Source organism: Bos grunniens, chromosome X, assembly GCF_055505025.1.
Source record: "Bos grunniens cultivar Pamir isolate PY7600 chromosome X, Bosgru_T2T1.0, whole genome shotgun sequence".
Classification (NCBI taxonomy): Eukaryota; Metazoa; Chordata; class Mammalia; order Artiodactyla; family Bovidae; genus Bos; species Bos grunniens.
In genome coordinates, this window is record NC_141194.1 from 120,131,759 (window position 1) to 120,158,466 (window position 26,708).

The window sequence follows — 26,708 nt, forward strand, 5'->3', positions numbered from 1 at the left end:
AAATCAAGAAGTGTGCTAAATGATGAGATTAGAAAACAGCATACATCCACTCTCAAAGTTCTCTATTTCTACTATAATGGTATGGTAACTCCACAATGAGTCATAAAAGTTCCATAAGAGAGGTACCTCAAAAAAATAAAATGTTGAATTCATGAGATATCATTATCACTTAGAGCTGAGAGGGGTTAGATCCAGATCTTCAAGGGTCATAAACATCAGGACAGAAAGTTTAGGAATGAACTCTTTAGGAAAAAAGGGGAGGTTTTGTTTTTGGTGGTTTTTATGAAGGTTTTTTTGTTTGTTTGTTTTTGTATTTGTATTGAAAAACAGTAAAGCCCAAGACTTGGGGAGATTATAAAGTTAGCTGCAATGTATAGAATGGACTGAAGAGTTATGGGTTTTATTAAATGGTTAAAATAAGAGGTGATGTTGAGTTAATCAAGGGAAATAGAAGTAAGGATTGAAAGGGACAGATGCTATAATCATTATAGAGATGAAATATAAAGGACTAAGCATGCATTTTCAATTTGAGGTTACTAAGTAAATTATGGGACAATTAGCATTCATCTACAGATTAAATCACTCAACAACTCCTTATTAGATAAGTACTTCTGCATCAAGCACTGTTGTATTCTGGAGGTACAGCAATAAATATAGCAATGAATAGTCCTTGCCTTCATATATTAATAACTTCATGTACTAAGAGAGACAAATAAGTAAAACACACAATAATTTACAGTTAGTTATAAGTGCTGTGGAGGAAGTTTTGAGATGCTGTAAGAGAATATCAGGCAGTAATGATTGATGGTTGGGGTGATGGACATAACTACCTTACATTGGGCATTAACAGAAGCCTTCTCTAAGGAAATATTATTTCAGAGGAGATCTGAAGGGTAATATCAGAAAGAGCAAGCATTGAAGAAGCAGGGAAATTAAATGCAAAGGCTCTGAAATGGGACAATCTTGTTATATTTCTGTGTTTGAAGATGAAACTGCTACTGTGTTTAATGAGGCTGAGAAGTTGAGTAAGATGAAAATGGTAAATTGACCATTGTCTTAGTAGCACAGATGCTGCTGTTGACCTTGGTGAAAGCAGTTCCCGCTAAGGAAAAAAAAAAAAAAATTGGAGTGAATTGAAAAGTGAGTGGGAAGAAACGAGGGAAGTGGATTGAGAGTGTTTAGTAGACAAAAGAAATGAGAGAGTAGCTGGAGAGCAATGAAGAACAGAAGAAATCCAAGTTCCTTAAAGTGATACAAGAATTTATATCTCATGTATATACTGAGCTGGTAGAGAGGGAGAGAAAGAAAACGGAGCAGGGGATGACGCCTAGTACACCTCCAGTTTACCCTCACCGTGTATCTGAGTTGGATAAATTACTTAAAGTAGATTCTTTCCAAAGCTGGGCTCTATTGAGAGAAAGAAGAAGTAGGAAAGAGAAGGACACAATAGACTTCACAGGGAAGTAAAAGAATTCCAAACCACAGAGGGAGGGAAGGGTGGGACAAAACTGAGATCTGGATCATCTAACTACAGTGTAGCTTCATGTCAGACCTGCCCCAAATTCCAAAAGAACAGAGATAGTTTCATTTGCTCTAACAAAGTACTAAGTGGCAAAGTGCAGAGCATACTTTTCTCTCTCCCTTTAAAAGTCAGTTTAGTGCTCCCAGAATGCAAGTGGGTTAGTCAAAAAATTTGTTCACTTTTTTATACCATCTTATGGAAAAACCCAAAGGAATCTTTCAGTCAACCCAATATTTCATAATTAAATACAATTTATAAAATATGTTGGACCTATGGACATGAATTTGCACTAACTCCAGGAGATAGTGGAGGACAGAGGACCTTAGCATGCTGCAGTCCATGGGGTTGCAAAGAATTGGACACAACCTAGCAACTGAATAAAAACAATAACATAAAATACATTGGGGAACCATCAATGTTTTATTTTATCAACCAAGGACATTTTAGACATCCTTTCTTGTACATCCATTATCTCATAGAAGAAATAATATTTTAGGATCAAAAAGTAGAAAGAATCATAATATTGGGATTAAAAACAAGAAATGTTGCTTCATAGAAAACTTCTCTACACTGTTTTCTTATTTTATTTAAAAGTGTGTCATGTCATGGATTGGTGAAAATACCATCCCAGCCTGGTGTCAGTATGGAAATTAGCATTAGGAAATCACTGAACCAGATGACATAAAATCCCTTCCAATTCAAATTCTGATTCAGTTAATAGTAATGAAAAACTATCATATTTGAAGCAAAATAGTTTCTTTTTCATGTTCTATTCAATGATCTTATAAATAACTTTTCCCAAGTCACCTTTGCAGTTCTCTGAGCCTTATGATACTAAAACAACATTCTGCCCCTTCTCCCAAGTCTTTAGACAGCCCAGAGCATTTACAACAACCACCCTGCCCAGCACAAAACATAAAAGCAGTTTCTACTGCTTTCTCTCAGCCTGAATTTTAAGACCTCAGTAATCACACTCCATTCTATGTCAATCAAAAATCAAAACACAGATTAATTTTCAAAGAACAGAAATAAAGAACTGAAAGTAAAAAATAAAAAAGATAAAGCTTTCTTGCTGAAAGAAAGAGAGCAGGGGGAAAAAAAAAAGCTCACTGCCTAGCTTATTTGGATATTTTTATTTCAAAGTGTTCAAGTGTCCTAGTATTTACAAGCACTCTTAAAGTGACACATTAAAATATTATATCAAACAGGATATTTTACAAGATGACTAAGAAAAAAAAAAAAAAAAAACCCTTAAGTTATTTCAAACTCAAAATACCAGAATTGTCACTCGCCTAATGAGAGCTCTGTTCTGTGGGCATGTGCCTGATGATGCCTTTCTAATTCCACTTCAGGATCTGCTTTATTGAATTCCCCGCCTGCACTAATTCTATATATTTCCAATTAGCTGACCTTTAAAGCTGACACTGGAGGAAGGGAATTGTTTTCTGACAAGCTAACATTTTAAGGTTAATGGTTTTTAATAAGCAATTGGGTTTGCAGCATTCAGCTCTTGTTATGTTTTATTGGTTTTTGAGCTTTAATTTTGTATGTGTGTTTTGGCATGACTCCATGGCAGGTGCAATTTTAAAAATGGGATCAATAAGATTCACTGTGATGTATAATATGAGATTTCCAAGCTTAACTTTCAATACAAAACCCTAGACTTGGTTCTTTCCAGAGCCCTGCAAATAAAATGTGTTGATTCCTTGGGGCTTTCCACACTGCAGCTTTTTGAAATCTTGTTCACACTCCTCAAACATCCAAGTATGCTCTCCTTTAAACAGCTCTCACTCAGAACCTATGACCTCATCTACTTATTCTTGAAGAGATGAGGCTTACCTAGCAACACAGCATATGTACAGCTTTTCCTCTTTAAAATCTCTCTATTGCTTTCTAGAGTGTTGCTAATTAGTAGGGACTTAATAAATCTTTGTTAAATGACTGGCTGAATGAATTTTTCCTCCTTTACTTTTTCTCTGACTAAAAGGAAGAGAAATGCTTCCTTTCCATGACTAACATCTCTTAATGATACAGAGTTTATCTGATTGTAGCCCCTCCTGCCTTCTTCAAGACCTCGTTTCATCATGTATTCCTAGTCTAAGTGTCTTTAATCTTGATTTCTCTATTGGTCACTTAGAGGCTGCCTGTAAGACAGACAGATGTCTCAAATTTGTTAAACTACAGTCTGAGGGAGAAAGGGAGTAACTGGGACAGAGAACATACCAGGGGTACTGTGTTGGGTGGCAGTATTCTATTCCTTGATATCTGGGTGGTAGAGATGCAAACCATATACTACCACATACACCTTTTGTGCACTTTCTATATTTATGTTCTATTTAACAATGAAAAGCTTAAAAGAAAAGAAAAAGAAAAGAAAAAAAAAATCACCACAAAGGCAAGAGAAAAATAATTAGCACTACTGATAGCAGCTTGAGAAAGTGAGCAATTCTAATGTTGTTGTTGTTCAGCCACTAAGTCATGTCCATCTCTTTACGACCGCATGGACTGTAGCATTCCAGGCTCTTCTGTCCTTCATGATCTCAGAGAGTTTGCTCAGACTCAGGTCCAGCGAGTCGGTGATGCTATCCAAACATCTCATCCTCTGTCACCCATTTCTCCCACCCTCAGTCTATCCCAGTATCAGGGTCTTTTCAATGAGTCGGCTCTTTGTATCATGTGACCAAAGTATTTGAGCTTCAGCTTCAACATCAGTCCTTCCAATGAATATTCAGGGTTGATTTCCTTTAGGGTTGACTGGTTTGATCTCCTTATAGTCCAAGGGACTCTAAGAGTTCTCCAACACCACAGTTCGAAAGCATCGATTCTTCGGTGCTCGGACTTCTTTTTAATACACTGTCTAGATTTTTCATAGCTTTCCTTCCAAGAAGCAAGCATCTTTTAATTGTATGACTTCAGTCACCATCTGCAGTGGTTTTGGAGCCCAGGAAAATAAAATCTGTAACTGTTTCCACTTTTTTCCTCTTTTATTTGCCATGAAATGATGGGACTGGATGCCAAGATCTTAGTTTTCTGAATGTTGAGCTTTAAGCCCTGAACAACTCTAACAGCAAATTCTTTTGCAAGGCAGCTAATTTCTAATGCTTTGTTTTTAACAAAATTGAAGAATGATTTATAGTTGTCTTATAATTATATAATATATACTTTTAAATATATTACATATAAAGTAAACAATTTTGAGTACATAACTCACAGGTTTTTTTTAGTGAAGAGGAATTTCCGAAAAAGATAAACCTCTACCATTCCATATAATTATTTATGAGAACAAAGTCTTTTTAACACTTTCATCCATAAAAACAAAAAAGATAGAATTGATTATCAATTCTCATTTTAGCAATGAGTAATAATCATCTATGTTTACAGAAATGAATGGAGAGAGGTAGAAAAATTCCATGCATCTCATTAAGAAATGCATTTTCAATAAATGTTAACATTTTATGTTTGTTAATTTAAAAATTAATATATTATTCATAATCTATTGTATGCTAGTATTAATTGCGATTCTAAGGGAACTCAAGAAATTTAACACTAGAGCTTTATGTTCACATGATATTTAAAAAAAACAATGTGCATAATTTTTCTGAAATTATCAAGTGATCCATAAAATGGCTTTTAAACTTTTAGAAAACAATGCTCTAAACATTGTTTTAGAAAACAATGCTCTCTGATGAATGAAGCTGATAAATAGAATGTTAAGGAGGAAAAAAGCAAGTCACAAAGTGTATACACTTCTCTTTATATAAAGTTGAAACACAGGCAAAACAAAACTATGTCAGGAATTGGCAAACCTTTCCTATTAAGAATTAGATAGTAAATATTTTCAATCTTCTAGGCCACATGCTCTCTGTCCCAACAAATCAATTCAGGCATTGTGACAAGAAAAACACCAGATACAGTACATAATAGAGGGTGTGGTTGTGTTCCAATAAAACTATTTTTTAAAAAATGGCAGGTCAGATTTGGCCTATGAGCTGTAGCATAATGACCCTTGATCTATATTGTTTATAGGTACATACACATAGGTAGCGGGGCTTTCCAGGTGAAGCCTGCCAAGCAGAAGACGCAGATTCGATCCTTCAGTTAGGAAGATGCCCTGGAGAAGGAAATGGCAACCCACTCCAGCATTCTTGCCTGAAGAATCCCATGGACAGATCAGCTTGGCCAGCTATGGTCTATAGGGTTGCAAAGAGTCGTACACAGCTTAGCGACTTAGCAGGCACACACACATGTGTAGCACTATAACGGAATGATGATACTGTTGAGGGAGAGGCAGAGTTATAACTGGCTTAAAGTACAGGAGGAAGGTCAAGAGAGACAGTAATATTTTGTTTCTTGAGCCCAGTCTGTTATTACAGTGTTGCTCACTACACAAACATTTGTTAAATGTCACACACGTGTTTATGCCTTTTCCTATGTATTACACTTCACAGTACAACTTTAAAATAATTCTTCCATCTCATTACATACTGTTAAATGGCACTACAAAAATTATATTAACTTATTTTATGCCAATAATGAAGTTTTTAAAAAATTCCTTCTTTACACACTCAACAAATAACTGTTGTTCAATTGCTAAGTTGTGTCCAATTCTGTGTGACCCCATTGGACTCCAGCAAGTCAGGCTTCCCTGTCCTTCACTATCTACCAGAGTTTGCTCAATTTCATGTCCATCGAGTCTGTGATGTCATCCAACCATCTTATCCTCTGTCACCCTCTTCTCCTCTTTTCTCAGTCTTTCCCAGCATCAAAGTCTTTTCCAGTGAGTGGACTCCTCACATCAGGTGGCCAAAATATTGGAGCTTCAGTTTCAGTATCAGTCCTTCCAATGAATATTCAGGGTTGATTTCTTTTAGGATTGACTGGTTTGATCTCTTTGCAGTCCAAAGGACTCTCAAGAGTCTTCTCCACAACAACTTGAAAATATCAATTCTCAGCCCTCTTTTTATGGTCCAACTCTCACATTCGTACATGACTACTGGTAAAACCATAGATTTGACTAGATGAACCTTTATCAGTAAAGTGATGTCTCTGCTTTTTAACATGCTGACTAGGTTTGTTATGGTTTTCCTTCCAAGGTGCAAGTGTCTTTTAATTTGATGGCTGCAGTCACCATCCCCACCTATTTTGGAGCCCAAGAAAATAAAATCTGTCACTGTTTCCTTGTTCTCCATCTATTCACCATGAAGTGATGGGACCAGATGTCATGATCTTAGTTTTTTGAATGTTGAGTTTTAAGCCATTTTTTTCACTCTCCTCTTTCACCCTCATCAAGAGGCTACTAGTTCCTCTTTGCTTCCTGCTATTAGAGTGGTATCATCTACATATCTGAGGTTGTTGATATTTCTCCCAGAAATCTTGATTCCAGCTTATGCTTCATCCAGCCCAGCATTTTGCATGATGTACTCTGCATAGAAGTTAAATAAGCAGGGTGACAATATACAGCCTTGACATTCCCAGTTTTGAACCAGTTCGTTGTTCTATGTTCAGTTCTAATTGTTGCTTCTTGACCAGCATACAGGTTTCTCAGAAGATAGGTAAGGTGGTCTGGTATTCGCACCTCTGAGAATTTTGCAGTTTGTTGTGATCCACACAGTCAAAGGCTTGAGCCTAGTCAATGAAGCAGATGTAGAAATTTTTTGGAATTCCCTTGCTTTTTTCTATGATCCATTAGATATTGGCAATTTGGCCCATAATTTCCTTGAGCTAGAAAGTATATTGGTAGTCTTTGACCTAAAACTCTCAACTCTAGGAATTTATCCCCAGAAATTCATTGAGTGGTGCAAAATCTATATACAGTGGTCCCCCCTTATCTATGGTGGATGCATTCCAGGACTCCCAGTGGATGCCTGAAACTACAGATGGTACTAAACTTTATTTATATTACCTACTTTCCCATACATGAACACCTATGACAAAGTTTAATTTATAAATTAGGAACTATAAGAGAATATCTGAATTGCCAGCATCACTACATTTCTTCTTGGGGCCATTACTAAATGATATAAGGATTACCTGGACACAAGTACTGTTGATACTGCGCCAGTCAATCTGACGCCCAAGTCAGCTACCAAGTGACTTATAAGCAGGATCCACTGGACAAAGTGATGATTCATGTCCAGGGCAAGACTGAGTAGGATGGTATGAGATTTCATCTTGCTACTCAGTATGGTACATCATTTAAAACATTTGGATTTTTACTTCTGAAATTTTCTATTTAATATTATCAGACTGAAATTAAACACAGGTAACTGACACCATATAAAGCAAAAGAGGGGATAAGGTGGACTACTGTATGCATAAGGAAATTTCCTGCAATGTTACTTGTGTTGATAATATCCAGGAAACCTGGAACAACCACTAATAAAAGGTTATGAAGTGAATTATGGAACATAAACTGCCATTATAAGTGATAATGTAAATCTATATTTATTAACATGTGAATATATCATGCAATGAAAAGTAGGTTACCAAATAATATATAGTATGATTCAACATATGCAATAATTTATGAATATATGTATTTAGGAAATCTTCCTTAAAGTTCTGTAATTATCTCACCCTCAAGGATTGGAATGAAAACTATGATACAGGTTCCAACCTATACAGGAGTTTTTTTTCTGTAGATGTATTTCTTTCTTCATTCTAACACAATCAAAAGCAAGTGCTTAGACAGCAACAATGATTTGGCTAATTGTATACCATGAATCAAGATATTCCATTGTACTTGGTCCACAAGACCCTTCCATAAGTAGGTCCGATTTGTTATATTTATCTCCCTAAGAATGATAAAGTAGCTAAATCAATAGTTTTAGACACCCTCTGCTCTGCCTCTTAGGAGGGAATAAGCCAGTAAGACACAACAGCCCTACTTCTGATGTGGTAGTCTTCAGGAAAGAGCCCATTGACAGGTGTGGCTCTACTCTGAGTACATGAATATAATCCAGCTTCCCATTGGGAAAACTGGTATACATGTTTTGAGCCCTAGTTATAGTCTGAAGTTGAAAATATACCCATGACCTTAGAATGAACCAAACAGTACTTCTCTTGATCACTGTGAGACAGAAAAGAAAGATTAGTAATGGAGATCCATACAACTGAACCTTGTTCCAGAGTGAGACACTGACTTTGTACTAACAACAAATAACATTAATCCCATTAGGAAGGATTTTCAATTCATGAGTTTTCTATCAAGGGCCAGTGTGTAGAGAGAAAGAATTAGTAGTGTGTGACTGAGACTGTTTCTATCTTTTCTTTTTCTCCATTTGCATAACAAATGGGGTCACTTTCTAATGTCTGGTATTAAGATTTGAACCATACAGATGAGGTATGGAGAACTAAAACAAAATGCAACCCCCCCACCAAAAAAAAAAAAAAAAAACCCTAAGAATATAAGCATAGATAATTGTTTCCAAGTATGTGTATCAAAACAATAATGGTTATTTTTCTGTATTGTTGCTTTCATCTGTTTTTTCCTTCTGTTTTGTACTTTTTTATATTTTTAATCTTTACAATGTCTGTATAATTTACCCACAAAACAAAACATAACATATTAAAGCTATTTTTTTTAAGTTTTTCCTGAAAATACCACCACCTAGATGTATTTTTTTCTTTCTTTTTCTGATTCTTTTCCTCACTATTTACTCATTGTTTTTCCATAAGACTCCCACTCCTACCACTCCACTGAAAATATACTCTCCAAGGTCAACCTTTTCATTGCAAAATCCTCAGTCCTTATTTTCTTTGACAGCTCTCTCCAGCCTTCAGCATAGTCAACTATTCCAAGCTTTGCAAAATGTCTCCTTGGCTATTCATTCTCTTATTTTTCCCCTAACTTTATGTCTGCATCTCATCTGTCTTTTTGATTGGCTTTACTTCCTCTGCTGGTTGTGAAATGTAATCTTCAGGCTCAAACCTGCTCCTAGCTATGTGTCAGAGCCATTGCAGCCTGGTGAATGACTGTCCAGACTGCACTCACCATTTCAAGTGTTCCCTGAACACAAGCTCCATCTCTGCAACTGCCATTTCCACAGGGATAACTTGACATCACCTTAAAACCAACATGACTGAAACTACATCTGTTGGCCCAAATCAGTTTTTCCTCTAGATGTTCATCTTTCTGCTCACTGAACTAGGTCATAATTTCATTGCTTTGCAACAGTCTTTGACCAAAAACAAAGAAAAAGCACACAGTGATCTTTACTTACAGTAGAAAAAGCAAACAGAACAAATAGTCTGAATACAAGAAAACTTTTTAAGAGACAATTTCATAAAAGAAATCATTCCAATACATCATCATGTCAATTTAAGTGTAGCCAAAAGAGTAAATTTAACTCCAGTTTTGGAGTCAGTCAGTCCCTAGAGAGAAATGTGCTCATTACCAATATCAACACCTTATCCTCTAAGCCCTGTGGGCTGAGAATCAGGAGGAAGCACTACTCTTCTCCATCAGCTGTTTTCAAGTCTTTTTTCAGTGTCCTTCTTTGTCTGTTACCTGGTTATGCTCACAAAATATCTAATTCAGGTCTTGCTCATCTTATATCGAGATATTACAATGTTCAAATTTGTAACTTCATGACTGATACACTTTGCCTCCCATATTCTGCTCCTGTTTTCATAAATTTAACCTCTAAAAAATTCTCTTTGGCACTTTGCTGAATACAAGCTAGAGTATTCAGCAAAGCTGAGTATATAAGGTCTATAAAATCTGATCAAAAACTGCCTTTGTGATCTTATCCACCACTAAATTCCTTTACAAACTATATCTGATCAGTTTTTGGTAAGTGTTCTGTACGAAAGAAATAAAAGCAGTGAATGGATAGGGGAAAAAAGAAAAACCCAGGAAGCAGGGATTGTGTTAGTCATTCAGTTGTGTCTGACTCTTTGTGACCCCATGCACTGTCCCAGCCGGCCAGGCTCCTCTGTCCATGGAATTCTCCAGACAAGAATACTGGAGTGGGTTGTCATTTCCTTCTTCAGGGGATCTTTCCAATCCAGGGATCAAACCCAGGTCTCCTTCATTGCAGGCTGAGTCTTTATAATCTGAGCCACCAGGGAAGCACCAAGGAGGGATTGGGTGGGATTTAATGAGTGTAGAAAAAGAATAAAGAGCCTAGAACCAAGGTTTCAGGGTTCAATAAAGTAGGAGCCAAAGAAGGAGCATAAGAAAGAGAAGTCAGTGAGGTAGAAGGAAAGCTGGATCAAATGTGAAATTACAAAAGAAAAGGGGGAAAGATTTTAAAACAAAGATGGAATGACCAACTATATAAGATAAAGAAAGATGGTAGATCATTACGTTAGGAATGGGGAAGTCAATGCCAAAAGCAAGATCAGCAGATTGGACCAATGAAGTCTAGAGGAGGATAAGAAGAGAGAGGAATTTTGGGAAGAAGAAACAGTGAAGGGTCCAGAGCTCTTATATCTTATTACAGTGAAGATGGCAGAGAAATTGGATTATAAACAGATAAGTAATGTGAAGGTGGAATATTATAGTATGTTTGTATACTAAGAGAAATGATCCAATAAAAGAAAAACTAATGTTGCAAGACAAAGAGGGTGTAACTGAAAGAGCAAAACACTTAGGCAGATGAAAGAGAATGAGACTGTGTACAGTTGTGGAGGGACTGCCCTTTGATAGTAACAGAGGTACTTCCTTGGTTGTAAGAGAAGACAGAAGCTATGAAAACATGGGGTGTGGAGATTTTGCAGTCAAAATGTGGAGCTGGCTCCTCTCCATGGCTTCCATGTTCTCAGTCAGGTATAGGACTTGGACTAAGGGGGTGAGTGGGGGCAGTATACAAAGTTTAACAAGAGAAAAGGTATGCAAATAAGATTTCATAGGGTGAAAAAATTAGCTTGCTAAGAAACAACCAAAATTCCAGGCAGTACTGAGACCTAATAGAGTTTTGAAAGCATTACTTTTTCTTTGGCCTTATAGTACAGCGGAATCTTAGTTTCCCAGTCAGGGATGGAACCTGGGGCCCCTGCAGTGAAAGTGCAGAGTCCTAACTACCGGACCCCTAGGGAATTTTGGAGAGCATTACTTTAAAATGAAACTCACTTTAACTTAAAGTGAAACCAGGGTGCCTGAAGGGTTAATTTTTTCCAGGTATGAAAGTGAAAGCAACACAGTCATGTCCAACTCTTTGAGACCCAGGAACTCTCCAGGCCAGAATACTGGAGTAGGTATCCTTTTCCTTCTCCAGGGGATCTTCCCAACCCAGGGATCGAACCCAGGTCTCCTGCATTGCAGGTAGATTCTTTACCAGCTGAGCCACAAGGGAAGCCCACATATAAGGAATGGGTAATGAATACACAGGGCAGAATTGGGACTCACCCTCATGATTCATTAAGACGAACATTCTTTCCATTAAATTATTTTTCTAATGGTATTTTTCATATTTTCCTCTAGAAAAACCATAGGTCAGGTTATAATTGAATAAATTATTCTTTTTGAATTTAAAAAAATCTGAAAGAATGGTAAGCAACAATACCTATGGGTAGAAATTAAAATGGCTTCCAGCATGAAACCATTTGTAACCTGTTTGCCAATCAGCGTACATTTCCCCCTGTAAATATTGCAAAACGTCCATATGCTCACACTGCAAAAGCCCCTTTGGAGCCTTGTAATCAGGCCAGTGGACCATATTGTTATGCACAACCTAACCTGTTTCCTTCTCGGGCTCCCAATAAAGGACAGCAGGTTGATAGAACTAGAGCTAATTAACACCGTGTTCATCTTGCCTTATGCTTAGACTGCCTAAAGGAAGCTTCTTTTTTTTTTCCTTCTGGCTGATGATAAAACAGAATCAGTCTCTTTGCTCTCTGAGCGGAGTCATTTATCAATCATAATTCTGCAGACACACTGAAAATTAAAGAAGATATAGGTATACACACACATACACACATTCTTATGTGTAAAATGTTTTATGGTATGTGTGTATGCATTTGTACATATGTGTATTTAGCACCACAGTATAAAACAGGGGGGTGGGGGAAGTGGGCATAAATGGGGAGAGGTTGAGGGAAGAAAAGCCTGGAAATTGACTACAGCTATTCTTGGAGAAGCAGGGTAGAGTAGAGTTAAAAACGGACTCCCAAGTCAAACTTCCAGGTCAAATCCTGGCTCTGACACTTATTAGGCACATGGCCCTAGGCAAGTAAATTGTCTTTTCTGGACTTCAGTTACCTTTCTTGTAAAAGAGGAATAATGATAGTAACTAAATCAAAGGTTATTGGGAGGGTTAAATGAGTTATTATTTGTAGCTCTGGCACTTAGTAGCTGGTGAGCCTAGAGATGTCATTTAACCATTTGAGATTCAATTTCCTTATCAATAAAATTTATTTGGTTTTGTAAATTTTTTCCTCTTACAGGAATCTACATTTTCTGGTATTTTCGTAATGCATTTTATCAAATTTGTGAGGAAATAAAGATTATATTAGTTATAAATCTTTTTCAAAATAATGTTACCAATGCCTGTGTTAACATCAGCAACCAAAAAATATATATATATATATATCATTTATATTTGATTCAGGGATGTCATGTGAACCTAGAAAGCAGAAATGTCTTCCTAAAAATGTGTCTACACTAATATTTAAGTTCTGTGAGGGCTTTAGCCAAAGAAGTGCACAACTGACGAAGCTCAGTCTGCAAAATAGACTGTATAGCAGATGCCTCACTAACACAGCTAAGAGAAGTTCTAGAACGGTCACTTAGTCTCCTTCCTTTGTGTCTTCTGCCTCTTGCTTCATTAAGAAACTTTGCTATAGCTCCATAAGGGCAGACCTATGTTTTACTTACTCTGTATTCTCCTGGTGAGAACAGAGACGGGCACACAATAAGTCTCCAAAATGTGTGAAAAGTGAGTGAGGAAGGGAATGAAAAGGTTCATTTGTCTATTTGTCTCATTTTTCATCTGCCTTGATGTCAGTTCCTATAGTCTAAATCCTTTGGGTAATGCTATAGTAAATATTCTTTCTAATATAATGGAAACATATAATATATATGTTTGCATAATCAATTCCTAGGAAGTGTTTAGAAAGTTCACAAGAAATTCCTAAATATTTGCAATGCCTATATAACCATCTTTGCCTATAGCATAATATATTGCTTCTTATAATTTTGGCGTCCCCCCACAGATACACACACACACACACACACACACACACACACACAATCTCTTTTTCTCAATGAGCACTCCACTACATCAATGATTAAAAAGACACATACTCAAAATGCTAAGGGGAAAAACAGGACAACAAAATTCTGGTTTGTACTTAAGGCCTTGGGCTTTATTTTTCCATATGACTACTGAGCTTGCGACATAGCAAATACACATTTCAAAAGATCTTTTTCATCCCTCTGTTTTGTGATTTGTGCAGCCAAGCATGTTAGAAAGAATAAGTAACCAGAACAAAAAGCTGATCAGCAAATAGATAGAAATTTGTAATCAGTGAAGAGAATACTTTCCTCAGGTTCCAAGATTATCTTTTTTTTTTCTTTTTTAAACTCTGTTTTGCAGGACAGAGCAAACACAATTCTATAGCACCCAATTATAACCAAGTGAAAGCATTATCAAATAAGACTCTGAATCTTGGCTAGAATAAGATGGTCAACATATCAAAACAAGAAAGAAAGAAAACAGTAATTCCACAAGAATCATTTGGATATAAAGTGTTTGGTAATTATTTTTCTAATACATTTCTGTGGCTTAACCATAATCTCAAGAAATCTTTAATGTTTCAAATCATTTGGGGATTCAGAGAGCTTAATTTCTGAAAGACTGTATGATCTATCAAAGATCATTTAATAGAATGACTTTTATTACAGCAAAGCAAATAAAGAAAGAGTAAAGGAGAAAAGATATATAATGCAATAGAAAGGATGCTAGACTAAGGATCACAAGATCTGAAATCTAATCTTTTTTTCCCTATTTTTAATAGCTTTATTGAAATGTAATTAACTATAATTCACTGATTTAAAGTGTACTATTCAATGGCTTTTATATATTCATAGAGTTGTGCAAGCATGACCACAATCAATTTTAGAACATTTCATCACCTCAAAAAGAAACTTCACACCCCTTAACTGTCACTTTCCCAATGTCCCCACCTACCCTCACAGCCCCAGGCAACCAGTAATCAACTTCTGTCTCTGCTGTTGTTGTTGTTCAGTCACTAAGTCCTATCCAACACTATGATCCCATGGACTGCAGCATGCCAGGCTTCCCTGTCCTTCACTGTCTCCTGAAGTTTGGTCCAATTCATGTCCATTGAGTTGGTGATGCTACCTAACCATCTCACCATCTCATCCTCTGGCACCCCCTTCTTCTTCTTCTTCTTTTTTTTTTGAGGTCACAATTGCTGTATTTATTTATTCTATTTATTTATTTATTATTTTTTGTTTCTGGAGGCTAATTACTTTACAATGCTGTATTGATTTTGCCATACATTGACATGAATCCACCATGGCTGTACATGTGTTCCCCATCCTGAACCCATCTCCCTCCCCATCCCATCCCTCTGGGTCATCCCAGTGCAGCAGCCCTTAGCACCCTGTATCATGCATCAAACCTGGACTGGCGATCCATTTCACATATGATAATATACATGTTTCAAAGCCATTCTCTCAAACCATCCCACACTTGCCCTCTCCCACAGAGTCTAAAAGACTGTTCTATACATCTGTGTATCTTTTGCTGGCTCGCATACAGGGTTATCATTATCATCTTTATAAATTCCATATATACGTGTTAGTATACTGTATTGGTGTTTTTCTTTCTGGCTTACTTCACTCTGTATAATAGGCTCCAGTTTCATCCACCTCATTAGAACTGATTCAAATGTATTCTTTTTCATGGCTGAGTAATATTCCATTGTGTATCTGTACTACAGCTTTCTTATCTATTCATCTGCCAATGGACATCTAGGTTGCTTCCATGTCCTGGCTATTATAAACAGTGCTGGGGTGAACATTTGGGTACACGTGTCTCTTTCAATTCTGGTTTCCTCGGTGTGTATGCCCAGCAGTGGGATTGCTGGGTCATATGGCGGTTCTATTTCCAGTTTTTTAAGGAATCTCCACACTGTTCTCCATAGTGGTTGTACTAATTTGCATTCCCATCAACAGTGTAAGAGGGTTCCCTTTTCTCCACACCCTCTCCAGCATTTATTGCTTGTAGACTTTTGGATCACAGCCATTCTGACTGGGGTGAAATGGTACCTCATTGTGGTTTTAATTTGCATTTCTCTAATAGTGAATGATGCTGAGCATCTTTTCATGTGTTTGTTAGCCATCTGTATGTCTTCTTTGGAGAAATGTCTGTTTAGTTCTTTGGTGCACTTTTTGATTGGGTGTTTATTTTTCTGGAATTGAGCTGCATGAGCTGCTTGTATATTTTGAGATTAATTCTTTGTCAGTTGCTTCATTTGCTGTTATTTTCTCCCATTCTGAAGGCTGTCTTTTCACCTTGCTTATAGTTTCCTTTGTTGTGCAGAAGCTTTTAATTTTAATTAGGTCCCATTTGTTTATTTTTGCTTTTGTTTCCAATATTCTGAGAGGTGGGTCATAGAGGATCCTGCTGTGATTTATGTCAGAGAGTGTTTTGCTTATGTTCTCCTCTAGGAGTTTTATAGTTTCTGGCCTTATGTTTAGATCTGTAATCCATTTTGAGTTTATTTTTGTGTATGGTGTTAAAAAGTGTTCTAGTTTCATTCTTTTACCAGTGGTTGACCACTTTTCCCAGCACCACTTGTTCAAGAGATTGTCTTTTCTCCATTATATATTCTTGCATCCTTTGTTGAAGATAAGGTATCCACAGGTTCATGGATTTATCTCTGGGCTTTCTATTTTGTTCCATTGATATATATTTCTGTCTTTGTGCCAGTACCATACTGTCTTGATGACTATAGCTTTGTACTATAGCCTGAACTCAGGCAGGTTGATTCCTCCAGTTCCATTCTTCTTTCTCAAGATTGCTTTGGCTATTCGAGGTTTTTTGTATGTCCATACAAATTGTGAAATTATTTGTTCTAGCTCTGTGAAAAATACTGTTGGTAGCATGAGAGGGATTGCATTGAATCTATAGATTGCTTTGGGTAGTACACTCATTTTCACTATATTGATTCTTCTGATCCATGAACATGGTATATTTCTCCATCTATTTGTGTCCCCTTTCATTTCTTTCACCAGTGTTTTATAGTTTTCTATATCTAGGGCTTTTTTTTCTTTAGGTAGATATATTCCTAAGTATTTTATACTTTTCATTGCAATGGTGAATGGAATTGTTACCTTAATTTCTCTTTCTATTTTCTCATTATTAGTGTATAGGAATGCAAGGGATTTCTGTGTGTTGATTTTATATCCTGCAACTTTACTATATTCATTGATTAGATCTAGTAATTTTCTGGTGGAGCCTTTAGGGTTTTCTGTGTAGAGGATCATGTCATCTGCAAACAGTGAGAGTTTTACTTCTTCTTTTCCAATTTGGATTCCTTTTATTTCTTTTTCTGCTCTGATTGCTGTGGCCAAAACTTCCAAAACTATGTTGAATAGTAGTGGTGAGAGTGGGCACCCTTGTCTTGTTCCTGACTTCAGGGGAAATGCTTTCAATTTTTCACCATTGAGGATAATGTTTGCTGTGGGTTTGTCATATATAGATTTTATTATGTTAAGGTATGTTTCTTCTATGCCTGCTTTATGGTGAGTTTTTATTATAAATGGATGTTGAATTTTGTTAAAAGCTTTCTCTGCATCTATTGAGATAACCATATGGTTTTTATCTTTCAGTTTGTCAATGTGGTGTATAACGTTGATTGATTTGTGGATATTGAAGAATCCTTGCATCCCTGGGATAAAGCCCACTTGGTCATGATGCATGATCTTTTAAATATGTTGTTGGATTATGTTTGCTAGAATTTTGTTAAGGATTTTTGCATCTATGTTCATCAGTGATATTGGCCTGTAGTTTTCTTTTTTTTGTGGCATTTTTGTCAGGTTTTGGTATTAGGGTGATTGTGGCCTTATTGAATGAGTTTGGAAGTTTACCTTCCTGTGCAATTTTATGGAAGAGTTTGAGTAGGATAGGTGTTAGCTCTTCTCTAAATTTTTGGTAGAATTCAGCTGTGAAGCCATCTGGTCCTGGGTTTTTGTTTGCTGGAAGATTTCTGATTACATTTTCCATTTCTGTGCTTGTGATGGGTCTGTTAAGATTTTCTATTTCTTCCTGGTTCAGTTTTGGAATGTTGTACTTTTCTAAGAATTTGTCCATTTTTTCCAAGTTGTCTACTTTATTTGCATATGGTTGCTGATAGTAGTCTCTTATGATCATTTGTATTTCTGTGTTGTCTATTGTGATCTCTCCATTTTCATTTCTAATTTTATTGATTTGATTTTTCTCCCTTTGTTTCTTGATGAGTCTGGCTAATGGTTTGTCAATTATTTAACTTCTCAAAGAACTACTTTTGGGTTTGTTGATTTTTGCTATGGTATCTTCTGATTCTTTTGCATTTATTTCTGCCCTAATTTTTAGGATTTCTTTTCTTCTACTAACCCTGGCATTCTTCATTTCTTCCTTTTTTAGTTGCTTTAGGTGTAGAGTTAGGTTATTTATTTGACTTTTTCCTTGTTTCTTGAGGTAAGCCTGTATTGCTATAAGCCTTCCCCTTAGCACTGTTTTACAGTGTCCCATAGGTTTTGGGTCGTTGTGTTTTCATTTTCATTCATTTCTATGCATATTTTTATTTCTTTTTTTTTTTCTTCTGTGATTTGTTGGTTATTGAGCAGCATGTTGTTCAGCCTCCATATGTTGGAATTTTTAATAGTTTTTCTCCTGTAATTGACATCTAATCTTACTGCATTGTGGTCAGAAAAGATTCTTGGAATGATTTCAATTTTTTTGAATTTACCAAGGCTAGATTTATGGCCCAGGATGTGATCTATCCTGGAGAAGATTCCCTGCGCACTTGAGAAAAAGGTGAAATTCATTGTTTTGGGGTGAAATGTCCTATAGATATCAATTAAGTCTAACTGGTCTATTGTATCATTTAAAGTTTGTGTTTCCTTGTTAATTTTCTGTTTAGTTGGTCTATCCATAGATGTGAGTTGGGTATTAAAGTCTCCCAATATTATTGAGTTATTATTAATTTCCCCTTTCATACTTGTTAGTGTTTGTCTTACATAGGGCGGTGCTCCTGTGTTGGGTGCATATATATTTATAATTATTATATCTTCTTCTTGAAATGATCCTTTGATCATTATGCAGTGTCCTTCTTTGTCTCTTTTCACAGCCTTTGTTTTTAAGTCTACTTTATCTGATATCAGTATTGCTACTCCTGCTTTCTTTTGGTCTCTATTTGCATGGAATATCTTTTTCCAGCCCTTCACTTTCAGTCTGTATGTGTCTCTTTTTTTGAGGTGGGTCTCTTGTAGACAACATATATGGGGGTCTTGTTTTTGTATGCATTCAGCCAGTCTTTGTCTTTTGGTTGGGGCATTCAACCCATTTACATTTAAGGTAATTATTGATAAGTATGATCCCGTTGCCATTTAATTTATTGTTTTGGGTTCAAGTTTATACACCCTTTCTATGTTTCCTGTCTAGAGAAGATCCTTTAGCATTTGTTGGAGAGCTGGTTTGGTGGTGGTGAATTCTCTCAGCTTGTGCTTGTCTGTAAAGCTTTTGATTTCTCCTTCATATTTGAATGAGATCCTTGCTGGGTACAGTAATCTGGGCTGTAGGTTATTTTCTTTCATCACTTTAAGTATGTCCTGCCATTCCCTTCTGGCCTGAAGAGTTTCTATTGAAAGATCAGCTGTTATCCTTATGGGAATCCCCTTCTGTGTTATTTGTTTGTTTTCCCTTGCTGCTTTTAATATTTGTTCTTTGTGTTTGATTTTTTTAATTTGATTAATATGTGCCTTGGGGTGTTTCACCTTGGGTTTATCCTGCTTGGGACTCTCTGGGTTTCTTGGACTTTGGTGACTATTTCCTTCCCCATTTTAAGGAAGTTTTCAACTATTATCTCCTCAAGTATTTTCTCATGGTGTTTCTTTTTGTCTTCTCCTGGGATTCCTATGATTCGAATGTTGGGGCGTTTAACATGATCCCAGAGGTCTCTGAGTTTGTCCTCATTTCTTTTAATTCTTTTTTCTTTTTTCGTCTCTGTTTCATTTACTTCTACCATTCTATCTTCTACCTCACTAATCCTATCTTCTGCCTCTGTTATTCTACTGTTGGTTCCTTCCAGAGTGTTTTTGATCTCATTTATTGCATTATTCATTATATATTGACTCTTTTTTATTTCTTCTAGGTCCTTGTTAAACATTTCTTGCGTCTTCTTGATCCTAGTCTCCAGGCTATTTATCTGTAACTCCATTTCGTTTTCAAGATTTTGGATCATTTCCACTATCATCATTCAGAATTCTTTATCAGGTAGATTCCCTAACTCTTCCTCTTTTGTTTAGTTTTGGTGGGCATTTATCCTGTTCCTTTACCTGCTGGGTATTTCTTTACCTTTTCATCTTGTTTATATTGCTGTGTTTGGAGTGGCCTTTCTGTATTCTGGCAGTTTGTGGTTCCTCTTTATTGTGGAGGTTCCTTGCTGTGGGTGAGGTTGGATGGCTGGCTTGTCAAGGTTTCCTGGATAGGGAAGCTTGTGTCGGTGTTCTGGTGGGTGGAGTTGGATTTCTTCTCTCTGGAGTGCGATGAAGTGTCCATTAATGAGTTTTGTGATGTCAGTTTGGTGTGACTTTGGGCAGCCTTTATATTGTAGCTCAGGGCTATGTTCCTGTGTTGCTGGAGAATTTGAGTGGTATGTCTTTCTCTGGAACTTGTTGGCTTTGGGTGGTGCTTGGTTTCAGTGTAGGTATGGAGGTGTTTGATGAGCACCTATCGATTAATGTTCCCTGGAGTGAGGAGTTCTCTGGTGTTTTCAGGATTTGGACTTAAACCTCCTGCCTCTGGTTTTCAGTCTTATTCTTACAGTAGCCTCAAGACTTCTCCATCTATACAGCACTGATGATAAAATATCTAGGTTAATGATGAAAAGTTTCTCCACAGAGAGGGACACCTGAAGAGGTACACAGAGTTACATGGGGAGGAGAAGAGGGAGAAGAGAGTTACATGGAGAAGAGCAGAGGGAGATAGAGGTGACAAGGAGGAGAAGAGGGGTAATCAAAAGGGGAGAGAGCAAGCTAGCCAGTAATCACTTCCCTATGTGCTTTCCACAGTCTGGATCCCTCAGAGATTTTCACAGAGTTACACGGAGAAGAGAAGAGGGAGGAAGGAGACAGAGGTGGCCAGGAGGATAAAAGGGGAATCAAAAGGAGAGAGACTGATCTAGCCAGTAATCAGTTCCCTAAGTGTTCTCCACAGCCCAGAACACACAAAGCGATTCACAGAGTTGAGTAGAGAAGAGAAAGGGGAGGGAGGAGATAGAGACGACCTGGTGGAGAAAAAGGAAAGTCCAAAGGGGGAGAGAGCAATCCAGCCAGTAATCTCACTCCCAAGTAAAAAATGAGTACTGAAGATTGGATTCTTAAAGGTACAAAACTGATAAAAAAATACCAAAAAGCAAAGATTAAAAATCTAGAGTAGAGGTTAGATTCTCAAAAATACAATATTAAAAAAATAACAAAAATTATAAAAAATATATATATGAAGTTTGCTTTAAAAATAGGGTCTTTTTTTTTTTGCAAAGCAATAGCAGGCTATAAAAATTAAAATTAAATGAGTAACAAGAGACTCAAAAGTAAAAAAAAATTTTTTTAATTAAAAAATTGATAATAGTAAAAATATATCTAGGACTTTCTCTGGTGTTGTTATTGTGGGCAGTGTAGGTTCAGTTCATTTTCAGATAGTTCCTTGATCTGGCTTATACTTCTCAAGATCTTTGGGCCCCTCCTTATGTAGTCGGTGCTAACTGCAGGGTTTTATTCTATTGCACCTGTCACTTCCAAAGTGGTTCCCTCTGTTTATTTTAGCTTCTTCTGTTTGCTGGCCTCTTTAGTGTCTAATTTCCACCCTGACACAAGGGGGCGGTGGTGGTCACTTTTTTTTTTAGGCTCACTTGTTCAGTCGTGCTGTGGGGAGGGAGGAACACTGCAAACAAATATCACTGGCATCTGTGGGGAGTGCTCCCAGTGTCTTGGCCACACTGGGTTTGCCCCTTGCTCATGACTTGTGTGCTTTCCCAGTCTACACTGCTCAGGCTCTAGGTTGCTCTGCCAGGAACTGTCTGAGGTGTGCCCTGGGTTGAGAGCACTTCCCAGGTCTAAGCCTCTCAGGTTTAGGTTTTCAGGTACTCCACAAAGGCACAGACTTGATTGGGCCTGCGTTTTGTGCTCTTCCCCGGTCTGAGCAGCTCAGGTGACCAGGTGCTTGGTGAGCGCCGTCACCCCCAGTTGGGGCTGTGACTTATTGCCTCCCCTATACCTGCCACTCGGTTTTCTGGGTGTACAACTGGTGCACCTTCTCAGGTGTGCCATGCGTCTCTTCTGGGGAACTGATCTCTGGCTGCAACCTTCCCGGTGGATGTCGACCATCCAGAATCCCAAGCAATCTTGTTTAGCAACGAAGCCTACTTGAGGTTTGGTAGAAGATGCCTCTCTGGGGCCTCGATTGCCCCCTTCCGGCTCTGGCTGCCCTTGCCTGCCTGTCTCCGGCAGGAGTGGGCCAGTCTGCAGCTGGCTAGCTCTGCTCAGTCCTTTGTTCTGTGAGTGGGCCTGGTGGTGTCTTGGTTAGGGCTTTTCACAGGATAGCTATCCCACAGTCTGGCTTGCTATCTCTAGTTAGTTCCCTCAGATTGCCTTCAGGGCCTTCAGGCCCGGTCCTTACCCTAAGCAATGCAGCCCGCACCTCCCTGTCCAGTCCCCACTTACTAGTGGTGGATGCGAGCATCTGTGCTGCTTCTCCGCTAGGAGTTGCCTTTAGGCACGTAATCTGTGGGTTTTACTAATTTATTTATTTTTCCTCCCGGTTATGTTGCCCTCTGAGGTTCCAAGGATCACCACAGACTCGCCGGTGAGAGTGTTTCCTAGTGTTTGGCAACTTCTCTCTTTTTTAAGACTCCCTTCCCAGGATGGATCTCCATCCCTCCTTCTTTTGTCTCTCTTTTTATCTTTTATACTTTTTCCTACCTCCTTTTGAAGGCAATGGGTTGCCTTTCTGGGTGCCTGATGTCCTCTGCCAGCATTCAGAAGTTTTGTGGAATTTTCTCAGCGTTCAAACTTTCGATGAATTTGTAGGGGAGAAAGTGGTCTCCCAGTCCACTTCCTCCACCATCTTAGGACTGTCACCTGAAATCTAATCTTGAGTCAACCCACTAAGTCACTTTAGGATCTAAGACATGCCAATTCTGGTTTTTTTCCCCATTGAATAGAATGAGGTGATGAAAGGGAGTGTGTATTGAACCAGTTCCTTTCCAGCTCTAAAATTATTTTTTTTTAAGACTTTCAAATTTACAGTGCAAGTTGATAGTTTACAAAAGGCTCCATATACATTATATCATGGATATTCACAACAACTTTGTAAGATCAGTTGTGTTCAGTTCAGTCACTCAGTCATGTCCAACTATTTGCAACCCCATGGAATACAGCATGCCAGGCTTCCTTGTCCATCACAAACTCCCAGAGTTTACTCAAACTCATGTCCATTGAGTTGGTGATGCCATCCAACCAGCTCATCCTCTGTCATCCCCTTCTCCTCCTGCCTTCAATCTTTCCCAGCATCAGCGTCTTTTCCAATGAGTCAGTTCCTCGCATCAGGTGGCTAAAATGTTGGAGCTTCAGCTTCACCTCAGTCCTTCCAATGAATATTCAGGGTTGATTTCTTTTAGGATTGACTGATTTCCTTGTAGTCCGAGGGACTCTCAAGAGTCTTCTCCAACACCACAGTTCAAAAGCATCAATTCTTCAGTGCTCAGCTTTCTTTAGAGTCAAACACTCACATCCATACATGACTACTGGAAAAAAACACAAATTTGACTAGATGAAGTTTTGCCAGCAAAGCAGTATCTCTGCTTTTCAATATGCTGTCTAGGCTTGTCATAACTTTTCTTCCAAGGAGCAAGCATCTTTTACTTTCATGGCTGTAGTGTCCATCTGCAGTGATTTTGTAGCCCAACAAAAGAAAGTCTCTCACTGTTTTCTTTGTTTCCCCATCTATTTGCCATGAAGTGATGGGGCCAGACGACATGATTTTCATTCTTTGAACATTGAGTTTTAAGCCAGATTTTTCACTGTCCTCTTTCACTTTCATCAAGAGGCTCTTCTGTTCCTCTTCACTTTCTGCCATAAGGGTGGTGTCATCTGCATGTCTGAGATTATTCATATTTCTTCCAGCAACTTTGATTCAAGCTTGTGCTTCATCCAGCCCGGCATTTCACATGATGTACTCTGCATAGAAGTTAAATAAGCAGGGTGACAATATACAGCCTTGATGTACTCCTTTTCCTATTTGGAACCAGTCTGTTGTTCCATGTCCAGTTCTAGCTGTTTATTCTTGATCTGCATACAGATTTCTCAGGAGGCAGGTAGGTGGTCTGGTATTCACATCTCTTGAAGAATGTTCCACAGTTTCTTGTGGTCCACACAGTCAAAGGCTTTGATGTAGTCAATAAAGCAGAAGTAGATGTTTTCTGGAACTCTATTGCCTTTTCGATGATCCAACAGATGTTGGCAATTTGATCTCTGGTTTCTCTGCCTTTTCTAAATCCAGCTTGGACATCTGGAAGTTCTCAGTTCATGTACTGTTGAAGCCTCACTTGGAGAATTTTGAGCATTACTTTACTAGCATGTGAGATAAGACAAGAGTTATTATCTCCATTTATAGATGATGAAATCAAAGCTTGGAGAGATTAACTCATTCCTTCAAAACCATCCTGCTATTATGTTGCAAATTCAAATTTCCTCACATCAAATGCAGTGCTTTTTCAAACATAGTACACTGACTCCCCAATACTATTTACCCTAAAGTACAAAGTATCTCTCAAAAGTCAGATTTTTGTATGACAGACATATGGTAATGCAATAAAGTAGTAAAGGATTTCATGGGACTGGATATGACCTTTTCTATTAAAAAATAAAACAGTTTGACTATGAGCTACAACAAGTTCATATTATTCTTTCTAAGTCCTCTAGCCAAAGATCGATAGGAACACACCATAGTTAAACAACTAGGATTTACCATTCATTGCAGTAAGAGGCAACACACACCATAGGAACCGTGGAACAACTCAGTAAGAAGATAACATAAAGGGCTTGTTAGAAGATTTGGGTTTATATATGATGATTGGAGGAAAGTGTCAAAGAAGCAGTTTTGTTCTGAATCAGATGCTGTCAGGAAGTGGGGTTGTTGTTGTTGATCAGTCACTCAGTCGTGCAGACTTTTTGCAACACCACAGACTGTATCACACCAGGATCCTCTGCCCTTCACTATCTCCTGGAGTTTACTCAAATTCATGTCCATTGAGTTGATGATGCCATCCAATGATCTCATCTTCTCTCACCTCCTTCTCCTTCTGCCCTCAGTCTTTCCTCCCCAGTGGTCAGATGGTGAAGAATCTGCCTGCAATGCAGGAGACCCGGATTTGATCCCTAGGTCAGAAAGATACTATGGAGAAGGGAATGGCTACTTGCTCCAGTATTCTTGTCTGGAAAATTCCACAGACAGAAGAGCCTGGTAGGCTACAGTACATAGGGATGCACAGAGTTGCACAAACCTGAAGCAACTTAGCACTCAGGCTTTGGAAGGCCAGTCTAAAACAAAGGTAAAGCTGTAACAGGTAAAGAAACAACAGTAGCATTAGCCAGGATAGAGAAATATGTGATCATTTTTTATAATTTGCACAATGTTCATCTTTGTCTACATTCGGATGTGACTATGGAGTGTACTTGTTTTTTCCCTAATCCGTCATGGTCACAGAGGGACCTTGTATGATGATGTTCTGTGAATGTATTTATGTTCAACAGGAGAATACCAAGCTATGAGTGCCAGACAAGCTTGTAGAAACACTCAGGCAGAGCTCCTGAATGTCAGAGGCACCTGTTCTTTTTCAAACCCACTTAACCATTGTATTGTTTGGCCTTGCTGGTGATGGAGGAGGGAGAATCTTAGAGAGAAAAAGAGAAAGAGTCTATTCTTTCTGAGAAAACACGTTTTCAATCACTACTTCTATGGCAAATAGTACACAAAGTTAAAACATAAAGAAGAGACTGGGAGAAAATAATTGCAATGTGTATAATAGAAAATATAAAGCTAACATATAAATCAAAAAGAAAAGCAAATAATCCAGTTGAAAAAGACAGTGAACAAAGATAGGGGTATGAGATTAAGAGATACAAAATACTTTGTACAAAATAGGTAAGCAACAAGGTCATACTGCATAGCCCAGGGAAATATAGCCATCTCTTTGTAATAGGTTTAAATGGAGCATAATCTATAAAAGTATTGCATCAAAGAAAAAGAAAGAAAGAAAAGGAGGAAGGAAGGAAGGAATGGTGGACAGAAATAAGCAATTTGCTGAATTGCTTGATTGCATAAAAACAGATATTCAACTTCACTATTCAAGAGGTAAATATAAATTAAAACAAAAGAGCAATTTGCTTCCATCTGATTGACAAAAAAAGAAAAGAAAAAGAAAGAAAATAGCGTAAGAGTAGGAGATGCTCTCACACTGCTGGTTAGGAGTATACAAAGTACAATTAGTTTGCAGGATATTTTGGCAATTCCTGCCAAACTTTAACATGCACATTATACTTTTAGGAAATTTTACTATAGATATGGGGCTTCCCAGATGCTGCTAGTGGTAAAGAACCCTCCTGTCAATGCAGGAGACAGAAGACTCAGAATGGATCCCTGGATTGGGAAAATCTCTTGAAGGAGGATGTGGCAACCCACTCCAGTATCCTAGCCTATAGAATTCCATGGACAGAGGATCCTGGTGGGCTACAGTCCATAGGGTTACAAAGAATCAGACATAACTAAAGTAACTGAAAAACAACAAGAAATGTCTCTTAAACTGCTTGAGAAAATTAAAATAATTAGATGGGTCTATGAAACTCCAGCACTTTGGCCACTTCATGCAAAGAGTTGACTCACTGGAAAAGACTCTGATGCTGGGAGGGATTGGGGGCAGGAGGAGAAGGGGACGACAGAGGATGAGATGGCTG